The 10786-nt window shown below is 40.4% G+C and overlaps 1 pseudogene; it reads right to left on the bottom strand.

The window, feature by feature from the left end:
* Window positions 1-5759: 5759 nt before the first annotated feature.
* Window positions 5760-10786, bottom strand: part of LOC106971587 (FMR1-interacting protein NUFIP2-like) — a 59913-nt pseudogene continuing 54886 nt past the window's right edge.

Here is a 10786-nt window from a genome sequence, read left to right as displayed (position 1 = left end):
AACTTTGCTGTATGTTTGAACATTTTTATAATAAAATATTGGAGGAAAAAATAGTGAAGATAGTAAAATGAAGTAGTCTGTGTATGAATGTAAACAGGAGCTCAAGAGAAATGTATCAGCTAAAGCAGCGTTGGTGAGGAGCTAAGGAAGAATAAATGAAAATGTTAAAATGTAAACTTAGCCGCTTGCCTCTACAGTCTAATTTTTCAGTGTTCTGTCTCGAACATATCCAGATCCAAAGAAACTGAAAAATTTGCCTGTCTCTTTCCAGGGAGAGTCAGTGGAGGTATGAGGGAGGAGGAGAGCAGAAATCCTAGAGGCAGGAGCTCTTTGTGAATGCCAGTGTGCCTACAGCAAGCACTTCTGCCCTTGAGTATCAGCTCCCTTAGAGGATCAGAGCTTTGATCCAGCCTTGGGGTGGCATATTCTTTGACTTAGGAAAATTGTCACACTGACAGCCTTATTTTTACCAATGACAGACAGTCATCGACATAATCATACCAAATAAGCGGGGTGTTCAGAAGGCAATTACAGAAGGCTCTGGGTTGCTATGGCGACAGACCAGCCAGCCAGACCCGATTTTTCTCCTCCCAACTTATTAAAATAGCTTAAAAAAAAAACAGAAAAAGATACAAACTAGCAAGCACACTAGAAAATGAAGATAAGAGATGTCAGACTTGGAGTGGAATTTCTTCCACACACACCATTTTAGGAGAGTCAAGGAGCACTGTCTTAGATTTTTCACCTTGTTGTCCACCTTGTGCAACCAGAGAGTTCCAAGCCCCTCAGAGAATTGAAGAAGGCTTTGAGTGGTGCATTCCTAAATCTGGGACACAGGGGTTCACTGGAAAACAGTGAATCTTACTCCAAAGCCCAGACTCCTGTCCCTCTCTTTTCCCCAATAACAACTTTCTTTCTATATTCACTGAGAGATTAATATTCCTAGCAACAAATGACAGGAGTAGAAGATGGGCAGAGGTTCATTGTGTCCTAGGATTCTTTGCCATTGAAGAAATTCATCAAACAGCTGCAGAGACAGGCAGAGTTCTGGGGAGCAGTGTGCACATAGGATTTAATGCTCCATGTAATATGGTTCCCTGAAACAAGGAGTGTAAACATCTGACTTAGTGTTAGAGCTCTCCAACTGTTGGATCAAGTGAACAGCCAGTCTGAGGCCAGCAGACTCACACTCGATGAACACTGTTAGACTCTACTAATCAAATTAGTGGCTCTCCAGATTTTCCTGACATTCTCATCTCTGTCTGAGATGAGGAGGATTTTCGTACTGGAGAGGAAGGTGGAAAGAGCTAAGGACATTCCACATTGTTGCCAAATTCTAAGTAATGATCTCTCTATTTAAAGTAAGTAAACAGAAGGGCACCCGGGTGGCTCAGTCAAGTTAAGCAACTGATTCTTGATTTTGGCTCAAACCATGGTTTCATGGTTTGTGATTTCGAGCCCTACACTGGGCTCTTTGCTGACAGTATGGAGCCTGCTTGGGATCCCCTCTCTCTCTCTCTCTGCCCCTTGCTGCCTCTCTCTCTCTTTCTCAAAATAAACAAATAAGCTTAAAAAAAATAAAAAAATAAATAAGCAGAAAAACTCTATGGATACTATACAGAGAATGCAACATAAGGACAATAAATGCTTTCCTGAAGATTCTGAGAAGGGCAAATATCTGAAAATTATTTTTTCACACAAAAAAAGAACACTTTATTTATTTTTTTTAACGTTTTTTATTTATTTTTGAGACAGAGAGAGACAGAGCATGAATGGGGGAGGGGCAGAGAGAGAGGGAGACACAGAACTGGAAGCAGGCTCCAGGCTCTGAGCCATCAGTCCAGAGCCCGACGCGGGGCTCGAACTCACGGACCACGAGATCGTGACCTGAGCCGAAGTCGGACGCTTAACTGACTGAGCCACCCAGGTGCCCCCCAAAAAAGGAACATTTTAGAAGGCTGTTGGTTACCTTCCTAAAAGATGGGGGGAAAAAACAACTCTGCAACACAAAGGTTGAGGAACACATTAATGTAAGGATAGAAATACAAGGTGTTCTGGCTTATATAAAGAAATAATGTATAAGAATCTCATATGTTAGATTAGTTTTATAGCAGTGACAGTCAAAGGCTGAAAACAGTGTCATGGTGTAGTAAACAAATGTGGAACACTTTCAGAATACTGAGGGGGAAACTAAAGACAAGAAAATGATCAGGAAGATGATAGATAGGAAAGAGAGGGTAGAGATTTTGTTTTAATAAATTGAATGAGGAAAAAAAGGATATGGCACTGGTTGACAGTGAGAAGAGACCACCCAGAGCTAAATAAAATGTTAAATTCAAAACTTGAAAAGGCTCTGTTTTGTTCTTGGTAAAATTAACAAAATAGTCAGCACGTGAAATATCCTGGCAAAGAGATAGTAGAGATTTCATTTCGATAAATTAAATGAGGAAAAAAAGATAGGGCATTGGGTTGACAGGAAAAATCACCCAGAGCTAAATGAGATGCTAAATTCAAAATTTAAAAAGGCTCTCTTTTGTTCTTGGTGAAATTAACAAGATATTCAACACGTGGAATATCCTGGCAAAAATTTTAATATCAAAAAAAGGAAGAAGAAAATTTTGTAAGCATCTGGGTTGAAAAGGAGAATTGATTATGTGTAAAAACAAAAACATTAGGCAGGCTGTGATTATTCCCCCATGATATTTAATGCAACAAGACAACGGAGTAATACCAACCATGTTTTGGTTGTAAGTAAAATGACCTAAAAATCTTACAGTTTGTCAAACATTTTGAGTGTTCAAAAGTCAGGGACATCCTGACGTAAGAACTCAGAAAAGTAATAATTACTCTTCCTTTCTTAGGAAAATTTCTCAATTACGTATTCCAGTTACTTGAATGAATCCAAAGCTAAAGAGAGAGCTCTGGTTCCGCTCTGGCCTTTAAACCTCCCTATAACCTGTTCCTGTCACTGGTTACAATGAAGCAATTTAGGCAAAATACTAAAACAACTCCTAGAGATCTGAAAGGTAAACAAAAGGATGCAGGTTTTGGACAGGAGTTAAAATATGAAGTGGCCACATAGTATTGTATTTGTATTTACTTTTTGTTTGTTTTGTTTTTTAATTTTTTTTAACATTTATTTTTGAGAGACAGAGACAGACTTTGAGCAGGGGAGGGGCAGAGAGAGAGAGGGAGACACAGAATCGGAAGCAGGCTCCAAGCTCTGAGCTGTCAGCACGGGGCGGGGGGCGGCTGGGGCTCAAATTCACGAACCGAACCGTAAGACCATGACCTGAGTCAAAATCGGAGGCTTAACGGACTGAGCCACCCAGGCACCTCTTGTTTTGTTTTGTTTTGGTTTGGTTCCTCTCTTAAAGCTTTGTTTGAAGGGCAGACTCCTTTTCATGGAAAGGCAAGATGGTCACAGCAGCACTGGCAGCTAAATCTCTCTAGAAACCTTGTCTTTCTGCTCAGGAGCCAGAAAAAGTAGATCCTGTGGGCCAGATAGTAAAGGGAGACTCTCAGAGCCCAGGCTAGGTCTGTATTTTATAATCCCTTGTACAACTGCTTAGGAAAACAAATTCAGCCAAAACCAATTGATAGGTTAGAATGAAATGCTAAATATATGCAAAGAATCAAAGAGAAGCCAAGAAAGTGGGAATGGCATAAAAAAAAATAAAAATTAGACTGAGAAAAACTGTCAGTGATAGACTGAATCCAAACAAATTGATAATTATATTAAATGTTAATGGTATAATCAGTCCAATTATAGGACAAATATAAACAGAGTGGATAGAAAGCAAGACATTATATTCTTCCTGAAGAGGCACATTTGGAAATAAAGACACGTAAAGATTAAGAACAAGTGGGTGGAAAAAAGACATGCCATGCAAACTGTAATCATAAGAAGAATGAAATCATCATTTTAAATGTTACATAGAATAGACTTCAAGACAAGAATGTTACCAGAAATAAAAGGGATATTTCTTTTTTTTTAATTTTTTTAAATATTTACTTATTTCTGAGAAAGAGACAGAGCGTGAGGGGAAGAGGGCATAGAGAGGGAGACAGAATCTGAAGCAGGCTCCAGGCTCCAAGCTGTCAGCACACAGCCCGAAGTGAGTCTAGAACTCACAAACTGTGAGATTATGACCTGAGCTGAAGTTGGACGCCCAACCGACTGAGCCACCCAGGTGCCCCTAAAAGTGATATATATTTTTTTCTACACGCACACGCACACGCACACACACACACAGATTTATTTTAGTATGCTATATACAAGCTGTAGTGCAACAGGATGACAATGTGATAAGACAGGGCTAATGCTCTTCTCTGCCCAAAAGAAAGTTTCCAGAATTTCACGTTATTTTCCTTAAAAACCCATGTTGCTCTAGTAATAAAATATATTTATTAAGATATGATTAGAAGCTAATAAGCTCAGAAGTATAGTTTGCATGGAAACATACCTTCTGTAGGCAGGGTTTATCACCTCCTCACTGGCTAAACACATGAAAAGTTTTCAGGGAATTTTTTCTTCCCCTTTTAGATATTTCTGAGAGATTAGAAGAGAATTTACAGAAAGGTACAGAAGTTTCTGTTTAGATGTTCAACAAAAAACAAGGAAAAGAGCACATTTAGTGTTAGTGACAGAGAGCAAGTCTGGAGCACCTACAGTTGAAAAGCAGAGTATATTTCTGCTCCCACTTATACAATTACATTACAATATGGGCAAAGGAATATTTTTCCATATTAAATATCTAAATCCAATTGTTCTATAACTTTTCTTTAAATGACACTCATGGAGGGGCGCCTGGGTGCTCAGTCGGTTGAGCATCCGGCTTCAGCTCAGGTCATGATCTTGCAGTCTGTGAGTTCAGGCCCTGCATCGGGCTCTGGGCTGATGGCTCAGAGCCTGGAGCCTGCTTCGGATTCTGTGTCCCCCTCTCTCTCTGCCCCTCCCCCACTCATGCTCTGTCTCTCTATGTCTCAGAAGTAAATAAACATTAAAATAAATAAATAAATAAATAATAAAATGAAATTCATGGATTCCTCACTTGTTGAAGTCCAATGTGTAACCAAAGCCAAGTGATCTATGTACCACCAACTATTCCAGAATTATAGAACTTCAATACCCTTTCCAATTCCCCCGACCGCCCGCAACAAAAAATAAAAGGAAAGAAGGAAAATTTTCCCCAACACCCCCCAGAGGCTGCTTAACTCCTGGCAAGACGTGCAAATCATATTCGCTAACAATAAATAAATAAATAAATAAATACACCCCTGCAAACTTGGAGGCTTTTATCCAGGATTCTTGCGGGGCTCAAAGTATAACCAAAAGATCAAGGGAGGAGTGGGGGAAATGTTGAATCATTCTGGGTTCCCCATGAGTAGTGTATCACTTTAGTCACAGAACAAGATAGAACGAGATCTTTTAAGTGGATTTGCCTTTCCAGTGGGTCATTTGTTGCCCAAGTTGATGACAGCAGGAACTTTAGAACCACACTTGGTTAATAAATCTGTACTCATTAATCACTTGCATTCACACTTAAAAACTAACAAAAGGAAAAAGAAAACAAAAACTATTCAGTACTGGAGATTAAATAACCATGTGTAGTCTCTTGAAATAAATGTTGATTCCTTAAGAAGTCTAATTACTTTCAGTTGCCTTTTTAAAAAATAACCATATGTGTGTGTGTCTGTATACATATATATATATATATATATATATATATATGTATATATATTTGTGTGTATTATCCTGTGATTCTACTTATGGTTCCTCTGCTGCGTTGAAGATCTAGGAGCAGAAAAGCCTATGCCCCTCCCCCCCCCCAAAACCCGCCCATGAACGGTGGCTGTAATGTTGCAGAAAGGTTACAAATAGGCAGTCTGGGACTTCATTGATCTGGACTGTCCATGGCTTCATTGTAAGTGATCATCCTTTTAGGCTCTTGCCTCTGCAGATTCCAAACAGATTCCATTTCTTTAGTGTGATAGACAATAGCAGCCCTCAGGTCAAAAGAACCCCAGCTATCATTTGTTTCTAGACCTCTCTGGTATCTCTGTTCTTTGGTGGAGCCTAACAAAGTGTTTGTAGGAGACACCAGAGGATTTTGATTTTCTATCTCGTAGTCCTTTGAGAAAAACACTAAAGCACCTTGACTACTGGTGTCTGAGTTTTGCAGGCCACCTATATGACTGGGTTCCAAGGATAAGGTTCCACTCTCATTAGTAGTCCCAGATTTTCGAATGCTACCCAGAATTTGGGGACTAATCCGTTTTTCCAGCTCATAAGCCTTGGGAAACATGGGATGCTCAGTTCCTGAGGGATTATCCTGGCAGATATTCCCCTTGAAATGTCACCTCCATCACTTTATGATCTGATGACTTCCCAATCACTTCCCAAGTCTCAGGGCCAGCACTGGGCTCATTTATAATTGATAAACCCCACTGATTCTGGAAGATAGCCCCCAGGTTTTGCTGATCTGTCTGAGAGGGTAGATCCACTTGTGCTGTGCTCAACAGCACCGTTTGCATATCTTGAAGGATAGATGAAAAGGCTAGATTTCATTTGTTCAACAGCCGCTGAAGTCGAACTCATGTCCCGGAGAACGGAAGCAGTCCCAGAAGAGATGGGTGTTAGAGTATTAGCAGCAGGAGTTAACAGTGGCTGACCCCCTGGAGAATACACGCTTGCATCAGTCCCTGCTGAAACAGGCCCATTAGAAAAGTTGGCCGAAGTAACAGATTTCAGCACTGACACAGGGACCTGGGATATGGGCTTGAAGACTGGGTCTGAGTTTCCCCAGCCGGTGACGAAGAAGAGGAAGAAGATGGTGACGCAGAAGAGTTCTGTACAGTTTTGTTGAGGTTTTCCTTCACTTTGCTTTGCATAATTTACTTTAGGAACTATTTTAAGCACTGCTATTGTCCACTGCAAAAACGGGGGGTGGTATGAATAGGGTCCAAGAGTCCTCTTTGGAGGTAACAGCAGAAGGATGCTTTCCTTAGGGCCGATGATCAAACTTTTGCGTCATGCCGGGTTTAATATCAGAGCTTTTCCGCAGCATATCACCCACAGCAGGTTTTCCTCGATTTGTTCCTCCGGGACCAGTTTCGTACTTCCAAATGGGCTTTGAACCATCTACTCGATTTCCCTTTTGTTCACTGTCGTCAGGCCTGAAAGTTTCGAGTCCCTGTTTTAAGGTTGGCGCCCTGGTCTCTTGTTGCCTTATTTTGTCCTGCCCTCAATGAAGGCTTTCACATCCCTGGGCACTATTGCCCCAGCTTTCCTTTTTTTTAAGAGTAGTACATCCGCTCTCAGATCTCACTACCATCATTATCCGCCCCTTTGCCCATATAACCACTAGTAATATAGCCAGAATTATTTGTCACAACGCCATTTCGAATTGCTACAGTATCAGTCTTCTCTGCAGACTGGTTCTCTCCAGATTTCTTTTCCTGAGACTTCCCATTCTTTTTGTCCATACTGTTCCGAATGAAATTCCTGGTTTTCATTCCTGCTTTCCCAAAGGTGCCAGCCTTTACAGTCTGCTTCAGATTAGTGTCTGCGATCTGTGGGTTGCCATTGAGGACCCTGGAAATAGGGTCGGTAACTCCATCAGAACCCAGGCTCTTTAAAGATACGTCTCTTTCTCCGGCATTACCATTTAGTTCGCCATAGCCTGTTTCCTTCTTCGGCGTCTCCTGGTGCTGCTGGAGGGAGTGTTTGTGCTCATGTTTCAACGCCTTGGGCTGGGCCTTGGGGCTGCCCTTGGCTCCATGCTGCGGGCACTGGTGATGGTGATGGTGATGCTGGTTGTGGCTGTGGTTCCGGTTGTAGAAATAATGGTGGTGGTGATGCGGCTGCAGCTGCTGCCGGGGGTGATGGTGCTGAGGCTGTGGCTGGCCAGGCTTCTCCACTGAAAGCGGCCGGGACTCCCTGGCTGAGGCTGCGGGCTGCGGCGCCCTCAGGATCTGAGCAGGATGTTTCTTAAGGATAAAAGGCACAGTTCGTCAGAAAGACGTAACAATTATAAATCTGTTAGCCTTTAATGATAGAATCTCAGAATACACGTAGCACACGCTGACGGAAGAAAGGGAAGAAATGGATAACCCTGCAATCACCGCATTGTACATGTAACATTTCTCTTCCAGCAATTGATAGAACAACCAGACAAAAAACATGCAGGAAAGCCACAGAATATCTGACCGACACTGTTTGACCACTTTGGTGTAATGGATACTTGTAGAACACTACATCCAACAAGTGTAGAATATGCATTCTGTATAAGTGCACACGGTGTATTCACTGACATAGACCGCATGCTGGGCCACAAAACACGTCTCGATAAATTTAACAGGACTTAAAGCATACAGACTGTATTCTCTGACTATAATAGAATTAAATGGAAATTGATTACCCAAAGAGATCTAGGGGCACTTGGGTGGCTCAGTCGGTTAAGTGTCTGGCTCTTGATTTCAGCTCAGGTCACGATCTCATGGTTTGGGAGTTCCAGCCCCGCATCGGGCTCTGTGCTGACAGTCTGCTTGGAATCCTCTCTCTCCCCCTCTCTTTCTGCCCCTCCCCCCCTCAAAAAAAAAAAAAAAACTTAAAAAAAGAGATCCAGAAAAACCATGAATATCTAGAAATGAAATAGCATATTTCTAAATGATTCATGGGCCAAAGACACAAAGGAAATTAGAAAATATTTTGACGGGGCACTTAGGTGGCTCAGTCAGTTAAGTGTCCAATCATGATCTCAGGTCACGATCTCATGGTTCATGAGTTCAAGCCCCACGTCGGGCTCTGTGCTGACAGCTGACAGGCCTGGAGCCTGCTTCCAATTTTGTGTCTGTCTCTCTCTGCCCCTCCCCTGCTTGTGGCCTCTCTCTTCCTCTCTCTCAAAAATAAACACTAAAAAAAAAGGAAAAATATTTTGAACTGAATGACAATGAATACAACATACCAAAGCGTATAGGAGGTAGAGAGAGAAAGCAGTCTATTGAAAGAATCTATGGATTTATATGCTTATATTAGAAAAGAAGAAATATTTAAAATCAAGGACTAAGATCCCACATTAAGAAAGTAAGAAAAGAAGAGCAGAGTAAAAACAAAGTTAAGTAGAAGGAAGGAAATTATAAAGAGAAGAGAATAAGTCCTTGAAAGAGAACAGACAATAGAGAAAATTAAATCTAAAAGCTGGCTCTTTGAAGAGATCAATGAAACTGACAAACTTTTAGTTAAGACTGATGAAGAAAAAAAAGGAGAGACGGGTGCCTGGGTGGCTCAGTTGGTTGAGCATTGGACTTCAGCCCAGGTCATGATCTCAAGCCCCACATCGGGTTCCGCACTCTCCATGCAGAACCTGCTTCAGATCCTCTGTTCCTCTCTCTCTCCCCCTCCCCTGCTTGCTCTCTTTCTTCCAAAAATAAATAAAACATTTTTTTAAAAAAAGGAGAGAATACAAATCACCAATAGCAGGAATGAGAGATTATCAACTACAGATCCTTCAAAAATTAAAAGTATAATAAGAAAATTTTAGGAACAATTTTATTGCCAACACGTTACAAATTTTTTTCACAAAATGGACAAATTTATTGGAAAATACACCTTACCAAAAAATGGCACAGGAAAAAAAGTCTGAATAGTTCTAGTGTATGTATTAAAGATTGAATTTATTATCGAAAACTATCTTTCTGAGATAACTCTAGGTCCCGATGGTTACAGTGGTGAAGCCTATGAAAAATTTAATGAAGAAAAAATGTATACAAACTTTTTTTAGAAAACAGAAGTGACCACTGCACAACTTATTCTAATGCTAGCATTACCTTTATATCAAAACATTCAAAGAAATTACCATAGATCAGTATTTTTCATAATTATAGATATAAAAATCATTAACAAAGTATTAGCAAATAGGTGAAGGGGGTCAAAAGGTACAAATTTTCAGTAATAAAATATCTGAGTCATGGGGATGTAATCTACAGCGTGGTGGTTATGGTTAATAATACTGTATTGCATACTTGTAAGTTGGTATGAGAGGAGATCTTAAAAGTTCTCATCAGAAGAAAAAACAGTTTTGCAACTATGTATGTGCTTATTGTGGTAATAATTTTGCAATATATACAAGTATTTAATCATTATATGGTATAGCTGATCACATACGTCAATTATACTTTAGTAAAAAGAGATAGCAAGAGGGAAGATACATCACGACTAATTAGAGTTCATCCTAGGAATGTAAGGTTGATTGAACATTTGCAATGAATCAGTGTAAATCACTATATTAACAGAATACACTAGGAAAGTCATATGATCATTTTAACAGACGATTAAGAAGCACTTGACAAAATTCAACATTCTTGAATGATATAAATGTTCAGTGAGCTAGAAATAGGAAGGAAATTCCTCAAACTGATAAAGGACATCTACAAAAAACCTACAGCTGACATCGTGCATAATAAAGAGGGACGGACTTATTTCCTGCTGGGAACAAGGCAGGAATGTGTGCTTTTATAAGTTGCAGTACAGAGGGTGGTGGCTGAACTCGAAAGAACTGCATTTATAATCTTACCTTGCATTTCAGACTACGTCAGTGTGAGCACTGTATACTCTCTGAGGCTGTTTCTGCATCTGTGAAGTGAGTACAATAACGCTTGCTTTGGCAATTGGGTTAAATGCCTAGCACAATGCCTAGCACAGCAAAGAGATTAATAAATGTAAGTATCACATTTGTACCTACCCAAGAGTCTATAAGCTCTCTGAAGACAGAAAGCATTTCTC

Source organism: Acinonyx jubatus, chromosome C2 (genome assembly GCF_027475565.1).
Source record: "Acinonyx jubatus isolate Ajub_Pintada_27869175 chromosome C2, VMU_Ajub_asm_v1.0, whole genome shotgun sequence".
Lineage (NCBI taxonomy): Eukaryota > Metazoa > Chordata > Mammalia > Carnivora > Felidae > Acinonyx > Acinonyx jubatus.
Note: the sequence above shows the minus strand (reverse complement) of the source record. Positions and strands in the feature narration are given on the sequence as shown.